Source organism: Pleurodeles waltl, chromosome 2_2 (assembly GCF_031143425.1).
Source record: "Pleurodeles waltl isolate 20211129_DDA chromosome 2_2, aPleWal1.hap1.20221129, whole genome shotgun sequence".
Taxonomy (NCBI): Eukaryota; Metazoa; Chordata; class Amphibia; order Caudata; family Salamandridae; genus Pleurodeles; species Pleurodeles waltl.
In genome coordinates this window covers 501,020,188-501,043,252 of record NC_090439.1, presented here as the reverse complement: position 1 = coordinate 501,043,252, position 23,065 = coordinate 501,020,188, and the positions used below count along the sequence as shown (strand labels likewise).

The 23,065-nt window shown below is 44.2% G+C and overlaps 1 protein-coding gene across 4 annotated transcripts in view; it reads right to left on the bottom strand.

Moving 5' to 3' along the window:
* Window positions 1-23,065, bottom strand: part of GREB1L (GREB1 like retinoic acid receptor coactivator) — a 444,116-nt gene that overhangs the window by 306,448 nt on the left and 114,603 nt on the right. The gene's annotated exons all lie outside the window — the stretch shown is intronic.

The following is a 23,065-nucleotide window of genomic DNA, read 5'->3' as shown; positions in this document are numbered from 1 at the left end:
TGCCCCCGAAGGGCATGGACATCCCACAAAAACCCAGAGTTTCTCAGCCAGGCATAGTGCCTCAGGGCCACTGTTGTTGAAACCACTCTGCCTAGCACAACCACTCTGCCCAGTCCACAACAGATTGTGACCTTCGTTGTGTCTCTCCTGTCAGCAACAGTCTGAGGGTATACAGCCAAGCCTCCTCCAGGATCTGTGGCAGCACTTGCGCAACCATGTCATACACAGTATGGGAATAATAGCCCAAAAGGCATGCAGTGTTCACGGACCACAAAGTCAGGCCAGTGGAAGAAAACTTCTCCTTCCAAAATGAATCCAGCCTCTTGGATTTCCTCTCCGGAAGAGTGGTAGGGAAAGCACCATGGGAAGTAGAGGCTTGGGCCCGCAGATACAGGGCGATGATGGGGGCAAGTGGGCAATCATCCTATTCACAGGAGCCGCTGTACAGGGTTTGGAGCAGGTACCCAGAAGGACTCTGAAGGCATCATTAAACGGGAACAGGGGTTTGATGGTGGAAGCTACCAGTTGCATCATCTCTGTCAAGAGATTCATTTTGGCTGCCACTAAGGGGAGTGAAGGTCCGAGACTCCCTATCCCATAGTCACGGTAATGGAAGAAAGTTTGCCAGTATCTGTAGATGAGTCCACTGGCTTCACCAAAGTCCTCATATGCCAGTCCATGTCCTCTTCATATGGCTGGTATTCTAAAGTGTCCAGCTACCCATTCCAGTCTTTCCCAAGGTACAGCACAGCAGAATAGGGCTCAAGAACCGACACAGGAGGCAAAGTTCCTGCCAACATAGGAGTCGAGTAATGCCCATCAAGCTCCATGTCGGAGTTGGGGGTACCAATGGAGACTGGCACCAGGGAAGGTTGAGGTGGAATGACCAGATCTCTGGGTGCCCATTGGCACCGAGGTGGAAGCTGCTGACATGGAACCCGATCGGGCCCCGTCTGACCACACAGGGCCCGAAGGCGCACCAACAGGGTCAGACTGCCCAAAAATTAGACGCACGGCCTCTTGAAAATCTTTTGATTGGGCAGGGGTCACTCCATCTCCCAGAAACTCGGGCAGGCACAGAGTCAGCCCAGGCGCAGGTTCCAAAGAACGAAGTCTAGAATGACAAAGCTTCCTTGTTGCATCAGCCGACAGCTGAGGAGAAGTCAAAGACTGCGTCGACTTCTCGCTTTTCTTTTGTGCCTCAACTTAGCCTATCACCCGACCACTTGGAGTCAGACAACAACTACCTGGAACTCCACAACCATTCCCGGGACATTCCTCTCGACCTGCACGGAGTCATGTGCCGAGCAGTCACTCGCTTTAGGGACTGCTCACTCAAAGCCTTCCGATGCATGGCCCAGCACGATTTCAGGTTGTGGTACACTCTAAACACCACAAACAGACGAGGTGCAGATCTGTGATCGACATCTCCTGATGACAGGATCCGCAGGTCTTAAAACCTGTCTTACGTACAACATCTCGGCACAACGGGAGGAAGAAACCTCATAAAAGTTGACTAAGTTGATAAAGCCCATTCGAGGGGTTAGCTCTCCATTGGATCTGTGCTGGCCTGCGCAGAAAGAAAAGAACTGACGTCAACGCACCTGGGTGGCGCCTATATATAAACTGCAATGTAATTCCCGGTGTTGACGACGGAGACGATCGATACCTCATACGCAGGGGTACTTCTCATGAAAAATCCTCTTAATCCAGTCTGAAAGCCTGGGGAGAATTCAAAAGTAAGGAATGTCCAACTAGAAATCTCTATCAGATAAATGTATTTATTAGTACTGTTCTAAATAACGCGTTATTGGGCCTTGTTTATTTTCACTGCCATGGAGATATATTATATATACATGTATTTTAATTACCTACTGGCTGTCTCCAATAGGTAGTTACAGGTAGACTTAGTTTTCATAGGAAAAGCATTTTTAACTTGCCTATATCTTTGGCACAATTTGATGAATCTTCACAAAAGTTTCCCCAAAAAAGTGTCATATAAGGTCTTGTTGTGTATGGAAAATTTTGGGACGATCCGTCAAGTGGAGGACGAGAACAAGAGCATTTCCCATGTTAATTCCCAAAGGTTCTTTAGACACGACTACAACCTGAATCCGCTGAACGGAATTACAACAAATTTGGCAGGAAGCTAGATCTTGGTGCGCCGATCGTGCTTTTTTGTCTATAAATCTATTTAGTAGTTTTAGATATATTAAAGGGTAAAAAATATAGATATCTAGGGAGGAGGATCTTCCAAAGATCCAACAGTTTCCATGCTGATATCGGATTTGATGCCAACATTTCAACCCGGAACTGTTGGCAGCCATTTTCAGACTCACCTTCAGCCAAGTCTACCCCCCAAAAAAAACATGAAAAAAAAAAAGAAAAGGGGGCACGGTAGGAATACATTAACCCACTTGCCTTGGTCTTGGAGTCCCCCTGGATCACTGCAACAGCAAAAAAGTTTTTATTTTTTAACATTTTCAGAAAGATCCGCAGAAAAGAGTGCGGTCCCCTGAGCCTGTTCTTTTAATAGTACCCAGGAGGGCCAGGTCACAGGGGTTTTGGGACTTTTTAAAAAAAATTATAGGGGGCACATGGGGTCCCTCTAAGGGCTTATTAAGGCCCTGGGGACCACTAAATCTCTGTGGCTCAACATCATAATATCCAAGAAGGGGGGGGGCATGCGGATTCCTCTGGGCCCCAGGGACCACTACCTTCCAGGGGCTATAACAAATTATGCAGGGGACGTGCAGATCCACCTCCCTGGGCCCCGCGACCTTCCCGGGCTACAATAAATAATCCTCCTCTGAGGCTTTTAAAAGGCCGGGGGAAGGGGGGGGCGTCCTTCTAATTATTTATATTGGCCATGTCCCCGGGATGTGACCCACTCAGAGGCAAAATAAATAAGTGCAGGGGACTGTTTTTTTTTTTTGGGAACATCAGCGGGTTTTGCCCAAAAAAAAAAAAAAAAAAAAATCGGGGCCCTGACAGGGTCCCAGGGTGACCCCAGGACCAACGCAAGGGTGTTAACATATACGCAGTTCCCTATTTGTGTGTGTTTCGGGAAGGCTATGCGTGATGCAAGACTTGTAGGGGGGGTTGGAAGCAGGGCTGTGACCAATATCTGCCACGCACAGCCTAAGGCTGTGCGCAGTGGTGGTTGGCTTCACCTAAAGTAATAAAAATTACTTAAAGTTAAAAAAAAGTAGAAATTCACTTGAAATAAAACAAAGGTTACAGGATGTTATAGTTAGAATTTACAAAAAAAACAACCCACAGAGATTCCTAAAAACAAAAATAATAATAATTACAGGGCCTTTATATCTAGGTTCAGAATTTACTCGCACAAAACCATAGAAATTCAGCAGTTATAGTATCTCAAGTAACTATAACTCGCACCCTAAGGTAACTATAAATTGTGCCTTCGCCATGCACTGCTAATTACCCCAAATGTAACACTACTCATGACATCTTGAATACGCAACCCCTCCCAATCTCGTACTAAGATCTGATTGGCTGCCAACACTTCAGCAAGGAAGTGTTGGCAACCTTATTGGTACTCCGCTGAAACGGAGTCCCAGAAAAAAAGAATAAAAAATACAAAAGGGGTCAGGGTATGAAAGCTCTGACGGCTCAGCTCTGGTGTTGGGGTCGCAAAGGGACCCACCCCCCAAGGCTAAAAAGCACTTTTAATTTTTACTGTGGAACCGCCCATGGTAAAAAATAAACAAGTCCAGCCTCCCACGCTTGTTTTTAAATACCTGGTGGCCAGGTCCCGGGGGGGGTACTCTTTTGTTTTTAATAGGGGGGCATCCTTGCCGCCTCACAGCCCCGGGGACCACCACCTCCCCAGGGCGAATAATGTAATATGAGCGGGGGCGAGTGGCCCTCCAGCGCCCTGCGGACCACCACCTCCTTCCGGGGCAACAATGGTTTTGTAACGTAGGGGATGCCCGATGGCCTCCCCCACAGCCCGGGGACCGCCGCCTCCCCAGGGCTCTATGGAAAATAATGATAGGGGGGTCAGTTTTGGACCCCCTTAGGCCTGTAGACCACCATTTCCCCAGGGCTGGCTCCTGCTATGTCCCAGCGGTCCCCACCCCCGGGACATAGCTGGTTCCTGTGGCTTGGCTGCATCTTTGAAGATGAAGCCAAGTCACAGTAAACACTCCACTTTTTGACAGCGGGATCTGTAAAGCAGGTCCCGCTGTCAAAAAGTGGAACTTTCATCTCTGTTTCCTGCGTGCAGGTATGCATGCAGGGAACAGAGATGAAAGGTTTGCTTCAGCAACCTGAGCTGCTACTTAAAGCAGTTCCTTGGTTGCTGAAGCAGTGGGACTGCGGGGGAGGTCTTGAGGCTTCCCCTGCGGTCCCAGTTAACCTGCAAAGGGCTCGTTATAAAATAAAATTAACAAAAAACTTGTAGGGACCACGGGAGAGCCCTTGAAAGGGCAAAAAAATACAAATAAAAAAATAGAATAGCTCAATGTGAAGGTCACAGACCTTCACACTGACCGTTGAGGGTTGAAGTCCAGCCAGACTGGTTTACCGCTTTTCTTTTTTCATTTTAATTACAAATGTTTAAGCCTCATACTGAAAGCTGATCTTACTCCGTTTCAATGACAAATGCATTTTTCTTTTCAATTTGTCCAGAAATCTCATTCTGAGCATATCATATTAAAGCCTAAAAAACCCTCCATCTTTCTCCCTCTTTTTCTCTGTTTCAGTCTTTCTCCCACTCACAAAACCACTCAGACACTTACGCACCCACTCACAGACCCACCCAGATACTCATGCACTAATTCACAGACCAACCCAGACCCTTGTACACCCACTCGTAGTCAGACTCTCACACACCCACTCACAGACCCACTCAGATCGTTACACACCCACACACATACCCCCTCACTCTCATACATCCACTCACAGACCCGCAGACACCCACGCACACACTGATGCAAACACTAAAACAATGGTGTATGCACTCACACCCCAAGATAAACACTCATATACCTATTCTCACACCCATAGAGGCCACCGCCAACTCTCTCTGCGCACGGTCAAAGGGCTGTGCACAGCATGGTTGGGGAGTTGGCTGCAAGATCTGGCTGCAGGCTAGGTCTTGCAGGCAACCTCCGCTGCGCATAGGTGAAGGCCATGCATGTTGCAAGGTTGGGTGCTTACAAGGGGTTGGCATCAGGCCAACCGCTGCTATACAGGGCTGAAGGCCATGCGCAGCGGTGGTTGGATTAACGTATAGTAATGAAAATTACTATATCTTAAAAAAAAAAAAACATACAATTTCACTGAAAAGAACAAAGGCTACAGGGATGTTCTAGTTCAGCCCACTCCCATAGAAATTCACCAGTTATAGTTAAGAATTACCTCAAGAAGCAACATGGACAAAGGGGGTGTGGGAGGGAACAAGCCACACGGGCAAAAGGAGGGTGTCAGGGAACAAGCCACATGGGCAAAGGGAGGGTGTGAGGGAACAAGCAACACTGGTGGCGGGAGGGAACAAGCAACGCTGGCAACAGGCGGGAGGGAACAAGCAACGCTGGCAACAGGAGGGAGGAAACAAGCAACACGGGCAACAGGAGAGAGGAAACAAGCAACATGGGCGATGGGAGGGTGGGAGTAAACAAGTAACATGGGCAACGGGTGGGTGGGAGGCTGGGAGGGAAGAAGCAACACGGGCAGCGGGAGGCAGTGCTTAATTTGTAAATAAAGAGGTGCCGGTGCTCAAAACCCTTCTCTTAAACACAAGGCTGCTGTAATTAAATCTGGCAGCACTGAATACTGAGGCAGTGTAATCCTGAAGCCATCTCTGGTCTCTTCAATCCATTTACGGCCACCCCTGTCCCATCAGCTCATCCTCAACTTTCTATTTTCTCCCTTTATGGCGCCTTTTAGTATTCCCTTTTTCCGTCTTTCCCATGCGGGTCTTTTGCTCGCAGCAAATGCTTAAGGCATAAGAATAAGCCCCGGCCCTCACAAATAAGTGCCTGTGCTCAGCACCGGAAACAACACGCACAAATTAAGCACGGGAGGGAAGGAGCAACACGGCAGCGGGAGGGTGGGAGGTGAGGAGCGACACGGGCAACGGGAGGGTGGGAGGGAAGGAGCGACACGGGCAACGGGAGGGTGGGAGGGGAGGAGCGACACGGGCAACGGGAGGGTGGGAGGGGAGGAGCGACACGGGCAACGGGAGGGTGGGAGGGGAGGAGCGACACGGGCAACGGGAGGGTGGGAGGGGAGGAGCGGCACGGGCAACGGGAGGGTGGGAGGTGAGGAGCGGCACGGGCAACGGGAGGGTGGGAGGTGAGGAGCGGCACGGGCAACGGGAGGGTGGAAGGGAAGGAGCGGCACGGGCAACGGGAGGGTGGAAGGGAACGAGCGGCACGGGCAACGGGAGGGTGGGCGGGAACAAGCGGCACGGGCAACGGGAGGGTGGGCGGGAACAAGCGGCACGGGCAACGGGAGGGTGGGCGGGAACAAGCGGCACGGGCAACGGGAGGGTGGGCGGGAACAAGCGGCACGGGCAACGGGAGGGTGGGCGGGAACAAGCGGCACGGGCAACGGGAGGGTGGGCGGGAACAAGCGGCACGGGCAACGGGAGGGGGCATAGTGTCCTCACTTGACAGAGTATCCAGGAAAAGGTTTAAATAACCAAAACAAGTCCAAAATGTACCACAAAGTCACATGAATTAAAATATCCACATGAACCCTAACTTCATGAATTCTTAGTAAGCAGCGACTATATCAAGCAGCAGAATGACACCAAACCAGACCCAGAAAATGCCCAGCACTGAACTGGAGAAAGAGAATTTACATTGCCAGGCTACGGAGACTGTGTGATGCCAAACTGGACACATGGCGAATTGCGGACACCAGACTGGCTAATTCCAGATTAGAAAGTGCGACTATTCAACACCACACAGGAGACAGAAACTGGCCAACACCGTTAACAGACAGAGAAAGTGTTTAACACTAGATTTGACTGAAAAGTTGACACCCAGTGCAGAGCCATGCCATGTTCATAGTACGTATGGCACTTATATGGTCCATGGGCTTCTTCAAAATGCCAAGAGGAAACTGAATAGGGATGGACATAGTATGAAAAGGAGGGAAAGGACAGGCGAGAAAGGTATACAGAAAACCGAACATCTCATGTTGGTTGCTTTATAGTGCTTGGTTGTGTTTTAGACAGCTTCAAAGAGAGTCACTAAAAGAGTGAAACAAGACAAAGCGGGTACAGTGGAACATATAAGACGATAAAGCCACTTCAAAGTGCTAAAGAGGACAGAAAGAGAAGGGAAGAAGCAAGACAGATTGACTGGCTGGTAACAGTGAAAGCAAGAATCCAGAGAGGCTAGGAGAATCCGCCCAATGGATGAGGCAGATTATTGGGAAATTACTGAAGAGAAAGGCCTTTGATGGTCTGCTGCAAAACTAACAAAATAGAGTTCTAACCCTGGCTTCCCTGGTCACAATGTTTGATAGTAGGCAAATCACTTCAACTGTGTGTTATTTATTTTATCTAGAACAAACGGCTGCTCCTTGAAACAAACCTAGACATGCAGATGTATTTCTATAAAACAAAGACGACGTTGTCTGCAGAAAAGGCAGAGAGGCATACAGTCTGTGCAAGAAGACAGCGTGTGGCAGAGAGTGGGAATTGAAGTGTACCTGGCAGTGTGGCCCAGCCCTGTTGGACCAACAAAAGCAGCGACCACTACGCCAGGAGCAAAGGTCAGGCGGTCAGACAATGGAGAGTAGGCAGACCCAAGCCAGCCTTAAACTTTCCGAGCCCGCAGAGCAGGTGGGCAAAGGCAGGCTTTCAACTCTGAACTGTACAAGAACAAGAAGCAACAGCAAGCATTAGGTACAGCTTTTGTACTGGCGTCCCTTAGTCACACAGAAATAAATAGTAGACGATTTCCAAACCCAGAGAAAAGAACAATTGTCTGATTGTTGGCTGAGCTATTGCTGATCTAATGCGCCCAGTGAATAATCAATACAGAAAGAGAACTGACCTAGAGTTTAGCGGGCCTCCACAGTTCTGTAACAGCCCTATCTTCACTGAACGCATGAGGAACAAGAAAAATAAGGGGTGGGGGGAAAAAGTACCTCAAGCTGAATGTGAGCAGCAGAAAGATGCTAATAAGGCAATTAGTCAGTACTTGGTCCATGAGGCCAACAAAGGAACAAACAGGTGGAGAAGAAAGTGAAACTGAAGTGCTGACCAATGAGAAGGAAGGAAATGAGTGAAGATGAAGCCAACCAATGGTAACTAATGAGTTGGCTAAAAGCATTTATTGTAAGTAAAGCATGGGCTAAAAGACCCTTTCCAATGGTGTTTTTTTTTTTTTTTTTTAAACAAAAGACTGTCACAAGTGACAAGCATGCACGCTCTGAAGTGAGACCTAAAAAAACAAGCTTTTCCTCACACGAGGTAGCTATCCGTAGATTTTCGAATCTGCTGAAGCAATACTAAAGATTTTTTTCTAGTGCCTCCAACTGGGACGCTCAAGCATGATTTCTCATTGGCAGAACGGTTACTGGAAAGAAAACTATTTTCAAATATTAGAGCACACTTGTAATATTCCACTATACTAAAGGGGAATACTGCTGTACTGATATATAATAGGGGTGAAGCTTTGTAGGCCTCTAAAAACACATTGGCTCACATCATGTCTCAAAATCCCTGCATTCAGTAATTCAGAAAGTACATTTCGTCTAACTGACGAAAAAAGGCACAAAACTGAACACGGGATATAAAAGTGGGGGTCTGATTTGATGGATCATACATTCTGTGATGTAAGTTACGTAAGTGGAATTGTTCAGAATCTTCTCAAGATTATAAAAGCATAACTATTAGATACAGCGCCAAACTAAAACGTTTTGGCAAAACCAGCAAGCCTGGACTTGGTAAATTGGTGTGATTGGTATTTTCCCATTTTTATTGCAAGCATATGTCACAAAATAAAAGCAAAAATGTTGCTTTCTAAACATGCATACTGCATACTTCCAATAAATATTTTTAATCTTAAAATTATCCGTGATGGTTAGTTTGTATTTAAGATAACTGTACAGGTGCTTTCTAGCAGATGAGCGTACTTGGAATAAGTATAGAATCTCTTTAGTTTTAATGCACTTCACATGAAAATACGATTCTTACTAGCTAAGAAACGGTTCCATTGGCGTTGGATAACTGTAACCTGGAGTGTAAGCCCACAATATTATTAAAACAAGCATTGACAAAGCCAAAAGGTTTCGCCTTTGTTTTTTCTTATACATTCTATCTTACTAACAGGATTATAAATATTAGAAAAATGTTATAATAATGTTTATTTTATATTTGATAAACTGATAATAGTTGATCGTAATTTGTACCTTATTTAATATGCCATTGTATTAGAGCACAGTAATGTGTTGTTAGTAATGTGCCACTGCACCTGCTGCACCGTTAAAACCATGACCCTAGTGCCTGCAAGTTTACTGCACTTGTAACTGCCTGTTTAGAAGTACATTTTAGTAATAATTTGTGTTTAGTGGGGTTTCTAGAGCTTTTGAGCACGGTGCCACCGCAGATGCTGCACCAATAAAAATCATGACCCTAATGCCTGGATGGTGACTGCACTTGTGACTGCCTGTTTACTAGTAAAATATAACAATATTTGGTGCTCAGAGGAGTTATGACAACTTCTGGCACAGGTGCCACTGCACCTGCTGCACCATTCAAATCATGACCCTATTGGCTGCAAGGTCACTGCACTTGTGACTGCCTGTTTAGTAGTAAAATATAACAATATTTGATGTTTAGAGGGGTTCCTAGAGCTTTTGGCACCAGTGTCGCTGCACCTACTGCAGCTCTAAAATCATGCCCCTAATGCCTGCAACATAACTGCACTTGCGACTATTTAGTAGCAAAATATAGCAATAATAAGTGTTTAGTGGGGTGTCTGGAGCTTTTCTTCCTGGTGCCACGGCACCAGCTGCACCATTAAAATCATGACCCTAGTGCCTGCAAGATAACTGCACTTGTGTCAGCCTGTTTAGTAGTACAATCCAGCAATAATCTGTGTTCAGAGAGGTCCTGTCACCCTGTGACCCCAGTGCCATTGCACTTGCTGCACCATTCAAATCATGACACTAATGACTGCAAGGTAACTGCACTTGTGACTGCCTGTTTAGTAGTAAAATATAACAATATCTGGTGTTTAGAAGAGTTCTGACAATGTTTGTCCTTGGTGCCAATGCCCCTGCTGCACCATTCAAATCATGGACCTAGTGCCTGCAAGATAACTGCACTTGTGACAGCCTGTTCATATGTCGCTGAGAGAATAACGATTTGAAATAAAACAAGTGAGTGGTAATTTACAAAAAACACAGATAATTTTCATATTTACAACTGTTATTCATCAGAAATGTAATTAAGTAATGAAAAACACAACATAATGAGCCCACTCCCTGCTTGCTTTACATCTGCACTCAATACTCCATTGCAAGATGACCGACATGTTTACACATTTTAATGCAAATTGACTTGCGTTCAGATTATCTTTTCGCGTACAAACACTAACAGGTCATCAATTATCAAAAACCAGAAGGTGTACTTCAGCCACGCTCCACACGGTGGCAAAATCAGAAAGAAGAGCATAAGAGCACAAAGTGACTTGTTGGCCAATAAAAAGCAAGCAAATTCAAGGGACGTAGGAACGATGTTTGAATGAACAAACTGGAAGTTCATTTAAGCAAGGGGCAGAGTAGGGGCAGTTTTTAAGTCCCTCTAAAGTTTTTTTTTGTATTAACACAAGACTTCGCAAGCACAGTGCAAGTGCTGTGTAGATGAAACCAAAAACAAAAACAAGAATTTGCAATGCAATAGGTCTTGCATTTTCTTGAGTTAGAGCTATTGGCATTGTAAATTCAGAACTGGACTTTTCTTGCCATATAAATTGAACCCTGCCTCATAGTTTCATCTTTTCCTGCCATGTTTTGATGACATCAGAAATCACAAGCTCTTGAGGAGAGACGAGAACATGACTGCACTACCTCGAGTTGTGTAAATGTCTGAACAGAAAATGGAACGAAAAGTCTTGCAAACATTTTTGCCTCATTTCAACAAAGCTCCAATGAAGTTAACAATAGCAGAGCAGTCTCAGAAGATTTATGGCCCCAATAAAGGAGATAAGCAATGACCTGTGTGCTGATGACTGAGGGCTGGCAGAGAGGGAGCCTGGTGAGACAGACTCCAGATGTGAGGTGCTGCAAGTTTCACCTCATTGCTTCTAGTTTTAGCTACATTCTACCAGAAAGGGTATGTTGTGGATTTCTTTAGCAGTGAGCTAAATCTTTAGGCATTGGGTTTTGCTTTTGTAAAATAAGCTTATTTTAGGAGCCAGAGGTAAACGAGGACAGAACTGCAATAAAGACAAAACAAATGTCAGCAACATGGGAGGAATGGAATGCTTGAATAAAATGCAGGCAGCTACCAGCCTGAAACATCCACAGAGAAAAGTGAGCAACAAAGAAATGGCAAAAGTAGCCCATCACAGCAACAGATAAAGAAACCAAAGTGGAATAATACAGTAGTTGGTTACTGCTCTGAAACAGAAAAAAAAAAAAAGAGGGAGAGAAAGGCAGAACTGCCCACTAGCGAGCAAGAATTTGTAAAGGACACTGCAACCAGAAAATGAAATAGCATTAAGCCATAGGAAGTATACTAAAAGTATACACGAGATTGAATGCTTATGCGCAACCTAAAAAAGAACAGATAGAAAAAAGCACTGCCTAAGTTAAGGTTTGGTCCACCAGCCCCGACACTGAAGCACACATTTGTTTTACGTATCTGTGCACGTGATCAAACAAAAAGCCACTACTCGCGGTACAAGACAGCCAATGGCTGAAGTGGTCTGACCTACTGCTCCATGCCATACGCTGCAGCAGGCCTAAGAAAAATATGAATGATGGATATACAAACCAATTGATTAAGATGGCTGACCCACAGACCCTGTATTTTTGCATATTTATCTGTATGGGTTTTTATTTAAAAAGTCTTTCATTACATAAGGATAAAAGAAAACATAAAGCTGTCTATTGGCCAGGACTAAATAGTATAGATAGCACACAAGCAACATATCCAAGAACTGATATTGGACTAAGAAAGTGTGTGTGTTGCCATTGTTTGACTTATATCACACACTAGAGGTTCAAAAAAGAAAGTAATACATAATGATCCCAAAGGGTAACGGCAACCAATTTCAATACTTCATTATGGATATGGCATTGTAATGTTAGATGGTGCTCCTGCAGGCTTGCCTCATAAAAGATTTAATATATGTTATGCCAGCACATGGCTTGACAACTTAATCACTTGCTGCTCATATCTGCATTGACGGTCAGGCCAGAGCAAAATTTCTTATTAGGCAGAATCAACTTTCCATCCTTTTGTTGTCAAGCAAGTATCATGAAATTAAGGGCTATGTATATAACAAGGCATTTATAAGTATAACTTACATATTTATATGTGTCCATGTATAGAAACATTATAATGGGCATGTATTAATGTGTAAATATATAGATATATAGGTTTGTGCTTGTACCGTATAGGTCTGTATTTTTCAGATATGAATGCATACGTATATCCCTGTATTTATCTATGTCGGTGTAGATTAAAAACATAAAATTTAGAAAAAAATATTTTTAAAAATGTAATGTTACGTATATATGTAAATAAATATATGTCATAACAAAGAGCCACAATACAGTCAGCGCGCTCCAACTGCGGGTGCCAACATGGGGGTAGTGGCAGAACCGCCAATATTATTTAATCCAAAAAAAAAAAAGTTGCACTCCAGGATCCACCTCTTTAACTATTTTATTTTACAAAGTTCTGTTGCCCCCACCACTGACGCGTTTCGACCACTGAGGTCTTGTCAAGGTGTTGTGTGTTTTTAATAAATCTGTATATTTAGTTACAGCCACCTGAAGTTTAATATGACTAATATATTTACCTTTCAGAAGTGCTCACTAGCTCAAGATTAAAATATATGCGCATCATACTGCAGATCATGGTTCGGCCCGTATTATCGTCAAAAGCACCACAGCTTTGCTTATTATTTTATAAAAGGAATTCATTGACATGCATATATGCATTGGGAATTCATTGGCATGCGTGCACACCTATTCGCCTGTAACTCCTTCATAGGGATTAGCACCAAGTAGCTAAAATGTCAACATGTAAGGAGCAAGAGAGAGATTATATCATTGTATCATTATACCTTCAAGAAAATTATTCGAACTGCCTCTGCTGTCACACCAGTAACAAGAATCCTCAACAATTACTTATCTACAGGAATATTTCCAGAAGACCTAAAAAAAAAAAAAGTCATGCATACACTAATTATTAAAGAAAACAAACCTTGACACACTTAACCCCAACAACTACAGACTGGTTAAAATGGGCCTTTCCTGGGCAAACTGATAGAAAGAGCAGCATTCGTCCACATGCCACAATTCATTGAAGATAATTCCATACTTTCAGGCTTCCAAACAGGATTCCGTCAAGGAAGAAGAACAGAATCTGCCCTCATTGCCATCTCGGATGATCTGAAGAACACAGTTGACCAGAACAGTGATGCTGCACTATTTCTCTTGGACCTCTCAGCTGTCATTGACACAGTTGACCATGACACTCTTATATAAAGACTCTAAGAAGACGGCATAGAAGGGACTGCTCTCGACTGGATCACATCCTACCTTCAAAACAGAACAAAATGTCATCCATATCTCCCTTTCTCATCCAAACTGTACTTCACAAAAGCAGTGCCTCAAGGCTCTATCATCTCACTCATGCTTTTCAGCATCTACATAAATTCATTACCAGCAATGAACAATGAATTTCACCTCCCATGCTACACCTATGTAGATGACACACAAATATTGATTAAACTGGAAAGCCTCAAAGACATTGGAAACTCAAATTTTCATTTGCCTCAGAGCCACTGATCAGTGGATGTCATGGAACCATCTCAAAATGAATGCTTTCAAAACGGAAATATTCAGATGTGGTGATTGGAAAAATGATGGCCCACTCGCCACCAGGCCTGGCGATCTGGGAACATCACCTAAAGTTTCTAAGGAAGTAAGAAACCTCAGAATTACCATGGACTCAAATCTGTCAATGAATGCCCAAGTGGACAAACTAGGAAGATCAAGCTTCATTACTATCAAAATTCTGTGACGCATCTTTCCCCAACTGGGATTTCCACATCACTCCTTGCATCATCTCAAATTTCTTACTATTCAGATCCCCCAAAAAAGACTTTCTAAACCCTTCCATCTGAGTCCTCCCCCTCCATCTCTCCTTTACTCATCCCAAACCTCCTCCTTCTCACATAATCTCCAATTAAACACTTTCTAAACCCTTCCCTCTTCTATCCCTCCACTATCCTTCTTAATCCACCTAACAGACTCACATGTTCACGCTCAAATTAATTTCATGTTTCTGGATACTAATTCACCACTAATCCTTTTTGAGCACCAGAGTAAAGTACTACTCACCGAAAAATGCATCAATGCCTCTTCAGGGGTAGTAAGCACTACATAAATGCAAACCCTTGCCTCCTCTATTCCTCCACTATCCTTTTTTCAAGTCAACTGAGAGACTTGCATGTCCACCGCTCACATTAATCTCATATTTCCATATACTAATTCACCACTAATCCTTCTCGGGTTCTGGAATGGCATGCTACTCACCGAAAAGCATGTTGATGTCTCGTCAGGGTTATTAAGCCCTATATGAATGCAATTACAACTGCACTACATATGCTTTGTGTAATGCTCCCATAAAGTAGTGAGGCCAACTCGACTACAGAAACATACTCTATGTTGGAAGCATCAAATAGTTACTGAACAAACTGCAAACCATCCACAAAGCAGAAGCAAGACTAGCCCTCAACCTACCACTTGGTACTCACATGACCCCACACCTCAGACAACTCCGCTGGCTCCCCATACACAATTCAGACTCCTCACGCCCATATACAAAGCACTACACAACTTGAGCCTCACATACCTAAATAGCTCTAAAGCCTTCCACTAACCCTGCAGACACCTCCACTCAGCATAACTCTCATTTGCATATGTACCCCACATATACAAAAGAAGAAGAGGAAGTTATGCCTTTTCTTACATCTCCCCCAAAGCATGGAATTACCTGCCTCTGTACATTGGGGCATTCACATCGATTCTTGAGTTCCTCAAGAAGCTTCAGACCTGGCTTTTTTTCTTTTTTAACAATGTCTAGGGAGCCCACCCTCCCCTGCCTATCCACCTGCAGAGCGCCTAGATACCCTCAAGGGTGATTAGTGCGCTATACATATCTGCACAACACAACAGGCCTTTACTTAGCCAAGATATGGGTGGTCCAGAAAATGGGTCGGTTAATCCATACAGTCTTATCGTTAACTTGATTTGACCTAATGTAACCTGTTCACAAGCGTAGTGAAAGCAACAAGGTTGTTTTCCTGTCTCATCTTTCAGAGTCCAACTCTTCTCAGACTCACTGCTGGTAGACAGGAAAACATGGCCTTGAAGTGACAGCTACAGCAAACAAATGTCTAATTTGAGGGACGCTAAAACGCGCGGATCAACGAACTGTTTAAAACACAATAGGTTCAATACGTATGCAGAATTTGCAAGCCCCCTTGGAAAGCCTTTGTCGCCTGGCTGAGCAAAAACAAAGACTGTGCTCAATCCAGGTCCCGGCCAGTGCCAGAACTCCGCGCAGGAAACAAAATCCATCAGACAGCGCACACATTTGCACTTCAAAAACAAAACAAAAAAACCACAGCAAAAGAGATCCGGCTAAGCCCCGGTTTTCAGACAATTCAATAATAGAAAGGGAAGGCCAGTTCTGTCTTCGACGTTTGGCTTCTTAGTAGGACAGTGGTGATGCCTGCCAGGCCACTGTCAGACGGCTACTCATTCTTGCACCCAAGGCGATTATTAAAGTTATGCCTTCAAACTCTGCTTTACCTATTTGTCTCCATTAGTGTGGAAAGCACACAGTGGTTTAAAAACAACAACTGTTTGCACCCAAAGTTGTGCACTCTTGATTTGTGTTCCTCGTTCTCAAATAATTCTACTTAAAGTTGCATTACGTTTTCTTAATAGCATTTGTGTACGACACTGGCCTTCGGCATCAAAGCAGTGTCCAGCATACAACCAATAGCAAATCACACGCACAAATACATCACCACGGAGTGGGGAGATGCAGTTCGCCTGTGGATGTTAATATGTACTACTGGTTGAACCACATACTCAGGAACAGTAATACCAGAGTTGTTAATCAGGCTTCACCCACCGCCATAGATACATTTGGGCAATGCTACAAAAATATCACTCATCTCCCTGGACCTCTTTTCAGTTAGCTGGCAAAATTATAAGTACTTTAAGTGTAAATTGTGTGGCAAGATCAGAATGTGAAGCAGATGCAAATTAGTAAACTTGTAATGACCATAGCCAAGACCCACTTCCCTCACTCACCCAGTGATCCGCTACAGACCCTACACGCATACCAGCTGCGCTACCAAATGCAAGAATAAGTTAAATGCAGGCCCTTAATGGAACATGAGCTGCACATTGTTGTTTTCCAATTACGTTCAAAGCAGGATTCCGTTTCGTGGTTGTTTTTACTGAAAAGGTGTGCAGGGAGCAAAAGAAGGGAAAACGGGAGCCGATCAAACACAGAAGTAAAAGGATAAATTAAAAAAAGCAGTAAAGCAGGAGAAGAGGAGGACGAAACAGATGGAGAGAAGAGGCCACATTGATTCGAATATAAGCAGCGCTTAACAGATGGACAAAATTCTTATCCACCCAGCCTGGATGAACTAATCGGATGAAGTAGAACGCATATGACCATTTTTTAATGATCCGAGTCAATGGTGAAGGGGGACTTCAGCACAGTAAGAGACTTTAAATCGGAGTGCTCAAGAAAACAGAAGATTCTATAAAAACAAGCAGATAATCAAAGACGACGTGCCTCGTTTAGTAAGCACACACAGCAAAGATGCTCCCTCAGACAAACCTAATAGGCTACAGGTACTGTTGGTAATAACCACGAATGTCAAAGAAGGATGCTTCTGGGCCCATGGGGCATCACATATGGTTAATAAAAATGGATCTTTGTCAGTATAACCAAGCACAACCAGGTAAGTTGAAAACATGGCATTGACTGATCTTTGATGTGATTAAATGGAAGACCAGACAACACTGAAAACCCCACCTTCCTGGCAGGCCAAGCCCGCACTACTGGTCTTTTCTTTAAAAAAAAAAATATATGCCTATAGCATTAAAGGCACAAGACCAATTAATTCCTCTAAGTGCAGATGCTTAAACAGACCACCGTGTTTATGATTTAACAATTACATGGTGTTTGCGATTTAACAATGATCTACACCTAGAACGGACCAAAAACAAACATTAAGAAAAGAAAAATAATGTTCGGTGGCCCTTCTGCCAATAAAACATTGTTCCAGGGGTATTCATTCCCTACACTCTTTATTGGAACTTTACATAGTTGACATAAGTGATGACAAGAAACCACGGTAAATATGTTCTTAGAAACTACCCCTCTGACCTTTCTCTTCCTCACGCCAAGCTTATGCAGAGCCAATCGTTTACTACAACTAAGTAGAAGGCTGTCCGAGCCTCACAAGCGGCAACGAAATAGTACCCATATAGACGGCACTACAGAACGCACACAAAGTTGTTTCTTACTCGACCACCAAGAAAGCGCATCGAGGCCTCGGGGGCATTGGAGAGCACTATACAAGCGTTGCAATAGATAACACTAGACTAGCATATGTTCCCTTAAGTTAGATTTCAAGTGAACGAAACTCATTTTCACAGCCCTTGAACCGAAAGCCCTTACTTTGATGTGAGACAGTAACCGACAGCGGACTGACTGATTCGCGCTGCCTGTAGTTAGTCATTACCCGGAGAGCAAGCTCTTTATTTAAAAGTGTATCCTGTCCTCTTTTTTCAAGCGGCTTTCAGGCCTCGCTGGGCAAGGAGGCTCTCAGTGACCCTGTCCCTCATGATAATAACAAAGTGGGTGGCTGCAGCTTCAACAAGTGGACTGCCCGTTCCTTTAATGGAAGTAAGGTAGCAATGTACTGCCCTGGGTCTCGGCGGTGCACAAATGGAACGGAGGCCGCACTTCCCCGCGAACTAATCATTTATAGTAAGGGCGGGCGGCGCGTGTGTTGACGGTACAGGGTGCTATGACGCGCGCTCCCCTTGACCCAGTCCTTCCGGCGCGCTGCTGGTGCACGTGCGCAGCTTTCAGCGGCAAAGTTCACCTCCGCCTCGTGCCAGACACACTCTCCCTTTTCCAAGAACAGATAGCTCAACCAATGGACACAACTGCGTTTGCCTGCCCATCAAATGTTCAGACGTGTGTCTCAGTCTTGGTCACGGCCGAGGCACAGCTTTTTTCTAACACACAGGTTACTCAGTATCATGGCATTTTCCAATACGTTAATTAAAATTCTGGATGTCGAAAGCAGATTCTTTTTTCTATTGAAATATAACAGTAGACTCATAATTGGCAAAGCAGAGGACCTTCTTCGCTATGAATTGTAAATGTAGCATGCCTCTAAATATTTTCTGACAGCGCAGCTGTCAAAGGGACCTTTTACTACCATTCCACAGTGTGCTTTGAGTCTGCCCCTTCAGCCATTGGCACTCTTCAACCAGCCGATTTCAGATATTTCCTGGAGGCTTTGTCAACCACGCCTTGGTTCCCTCACCTAATGCTATTGTCTGTTTGGGCATATCCTTCCGCCTCCATTCTAGCGCCTGTCCTGAACTGTTTGACGAACTACTGTTAGCACTACAGCCCTCTCTATCCACACCTGCTGGATCCTGCTGCTCGAGTATCTCCCTTCAATGTAGTAACACATTAAACTCGGGCTTATTGATTTTGCCAATACTTGGGGACATTTTTTGTTTTTGGTGAAGCACGACATTTGCTAAGGAGATAACGAGGTGTTTACCACTGTTTTATTTATAACGCACACTAACATCGGTATACATCATGGCACCAAGATAAGAAGCAAGTCAATCCCACACAAGAGAAAACTACAAGGAGAAGCGCGTACACTTAGCAAAACAGAAAGGTTTAGAACACTCTTTGCATGATCTACGTAAACAAAAAAGCCCAAACAGAAGTCTATTCTACAGCCTAGGCCTAGCCCAGCCAGGAACGGTCCTGCCACTGCAAGGGGTGCATATGCACCAAGTGAAGCAATTAAAGATGGCTTTAAATGTCAGATCTTAGCAACTTTACAAGGATATGAGGTACTAAGGTGTCAGGCCAAATGCCCACCTCAGTCTTTCAGCAGGAAAAATGATCAAAACACAGGAGTTTAAAATGACAAAAATCTACAGACGATACTAAGATTAAAAAATACATATCATAAACACGATTCAGTTTAAAAAGCTAACCCATAACTTACCAAACTATGACTCGCCTCTTTGACAAAATGCACAAAAGGAAGTTCACGGACAAACTATACTCTCCTGTGAAATGGAATGATCTCCCTTGAGCCAACGAGCTGACGAAGCACCTGCGTGCCAGTGAGTGGTACAGATACCTGAGAGGACTTTTGGCAGCATTTCCAGCAAGCCCACAGACAAAGCTGCTCTATGCTGATGAAGGGCTGAACCCAGAAACAGGCGTCCAGAGATTTACAGCACTTGCTGCACCTACTAAGGTGAAAAACTTTAGTTTACTTTCTGGATAAAAAAAACGAACTTGTACTACATTTACCATGATGCACTGGGGCTTACTGCACGCTGGAGTGTGAGGCAGGGTGCTCCCTTTCTGGTTTTCCTGTTTAAAAAGTACATATCATAAACACGATTCAGTTTCAAAAGCTAACCCATAACTTACCAAACTATGACTCCCCTCTTTGACAAAATGCACAAAAGGAAGTTCATGGACAAAATATACTCTCCTGTGAAATGGAATAATCAAAACACCAAACAAAACGAGCCCTTGTGGATTCATTAGGTGGCAGGGTGGCAAGTCAGAGCTTAATTCCCTTCCAAAGATCCCTGGCTGCCCACGCAGCATGGGAGCGCAAACGGCATTAGAGGGGACACCAGACCTGAAAGAAGGCAGGGCTGGCCCGCGAAGTCAACAAAGGGCAGAAGCAGTGCGGATGAATGCGCTGCTTGAGTCAGCATTGTAGCCTGCCCCGGTTTAATAACCAACGAGGCAGATTACCCAGAGGCTACAAAGAGCCAACTAATTCACAAAGGGGGTCATTTGGACATGTGAAGAAAGCATCTTCATTAAGCCGTTGGGCGTTTACTGCCAAGTTATAAAAGTATCTGAGCTCTAAGCCACATGTGAGCCAGCGAGAGGGAGCTCGACCTGGAGGTCAGTTCCTCCACGGGGTGGGCCAGCACTTGGGCTTCAAGTCTGCCATAGTGTTAAAGAACTGGCAGAACAGCTTATGGCGGGCAATTAAGTTCTCAGACTGAAAAAAAAGCACCAAGCAACCCTGCAAGAATATGTACTTTGATATGTTGACATATATTTTTGCGTGCAGCCATTTTGTTAGTCACACCAAACACTTACTGGATGGTGCTCCCTGCGACTGCAAAGTCAGGCAACGCAATCCAATCTGCCAATGTGTTTGCACGTTCTCCCACACAATTTTTATCTGAGAGAAATAATACGTTTTAGTAGGGGTTATCTCGAGGAGGGGAATGAAGCTTTAGAGGACGAGGGAGGCCATTATCTTCCTACAGTGAAGTCTCAAAGGAAAATCTGCTAGTTAAAAAAAAAGTCCTGTGTGTGTTTAAAACGCAATAACGGTACATTCCGAAAGCACCAGTTATGGGCTCCAATTTCATCTGTTGGTGAAATTTAAAAAAATGAACTACACGCAGTGTTTCTGTCAAGTTGGGTAGCAAGCAAAACCTCGCAGCTACCAGAAAAACACTTCCACTTTGGTGTTTCTCTAAAAAAGAGACGTTTTCCAGCAATAAGCAAAGGAAAATTGGAGAACATTTTAAGTGTTTCAGCATCTGAGTGACTGCACCCTGCTGTCATAAAGCATTTGGAGTTTACTGCTTGGGATGGGAAATTGTGCAGCCAAAAAAATGTAATATATATATATATAAAATATGCTTGTCACAAAAATACAGCTCAGTCACTAGTGGAAACTCTGAGGAGTCGCTTTCCGTGTAATAGGTAAAAACGAAGAAAAAAATGTACACTGAGAAACTATAAACCTTATGAAAACACACCTCTCTCTACATACAAAGTACAGAGATGGTCCTTGTAGAGGTGGTGGACTCATTAAACTGGTGCTAGATAAGAGAAAACAGGCTGCCCTTGTTTTATTAAATCTATCTTCGGCTTTCAATGCAGTATCACACACTATCTTCCTCCAGCGGCTGGAAGATATTGGAGTTGGACGGCTTAACTTGACGTGGATTCACTCCTCCTTAGGGTATAAAAGTCAAGCAGTCTGGATGGCTCCACACTTCTATGATCCTAAAAAGCTTGAGCTTGGCATACAGCAGGGCTCTGCTTTGAGCCCATCCCTATTTAATAGTTACAGGTCTCCTTTGGCCCAGTTAGCAGAATCTTTTGGGTCCAGATAGTTTTTTATGCAGATGCTACGCAGCTCTCTCTTTCTACGAGAAGGATATGTCTCAGACACATACTGCCTTTAAGAATGGTCTAGAAGAGGCCTATGAGTGGATGTGGGCCAGCAACCTGCTGCAATTTGGGAGAATTTAAATCTTGTTGTTCAGATCTTCCTCTCCTTGTTGGTGACCCAATTGCTGACCTGAGTGGCCCTCCAGCCACTGCGGCCCGTAATTTAGGTGTTAAGATAGATTTTCACCTGACCATACGTCCTCGGATCTCCAAAGTATTCAGCTCATGCTTTGTTTTATTAAGGTCCTTGAAAATTTGTATTCATGCTCCGATCATATCTCATATTGATTATGTTAACACTCTATACTTGGGCCGGTCCTCTTCTTTGCTAAAGAGCAGGTTGTACTAAAGGCAGCAGCTATGCTGCTTTTAAAGAATCCCAGACAGGTCAGAATTTGTGTCCATCTAAAGGAGCTCCAATGACTGCTGGTCAAGGATAGAATTATTTTTAAAACCGTAGTCCTCGCACACAGAGCTTTCTAACAGACTAAGACATCATCATCCTACTAAAACCCTCCGTTCATCCAAACCTCGTCTGCTCCATGTTCCGAGGATCAGAAGTAAGAAGTGGGAGGGGCGCGTCATTTCCCTATTTTTGCGGTGCAGGCTGGAATCACCTTCCACCACATTGCCACAAGATTAGGTCTGAAAGCCTTTTCAGATAAACCCTAAAGATATGGCTATTTGACATAGCTTTTGGAGTAGGGGAGGGAGGGTCGTTGCTGTTTTTCTTAGTGCCGGGGCATTCTTCGGAGTAGCTGTTGCACTGTATAAATAGTTTTATTAATTGATTGGAAAAAACTAAACAATTTTACATTTATAAAACTCGGCAAACCAACTTCCCACCGTTTGAAGTACTGGGCTGTTATTCCAACTCAAGCGCCAGCATATATGAGCACAAGTGCTTTATAGTAAGCTTTTTACCCGACTGCATGTCACAGCTTCTGTGGGGCAGCATCAACACATGGTATATATTTTGCCAGCTTTTTTGTGTTTAAGTCCTTGCAGTCCATGGCTTTCAGCCTGCGTTTTTCATACTACTATTCACAGCATCACTCTCATATGGTTCACCAACAAAGTACTGGCAGATTGAAAGTGGATACTTAAACCTACACTTTTTTTTTTTTTTTTTTAACTAACATGCATTCACTGCAACAAAGCAAAAGTGTGTGTAAATATATACGTGAGAGAAGGGCATGCAATCTTCTGGCGTGTAATATCGTACTGTTGCCATTGTTAGAAGGGCAAAAGAAAAAGACAAGTCCAAGGGTCACTGGAGTGAATCCACACACATCGTTTGATGCTGCTAAA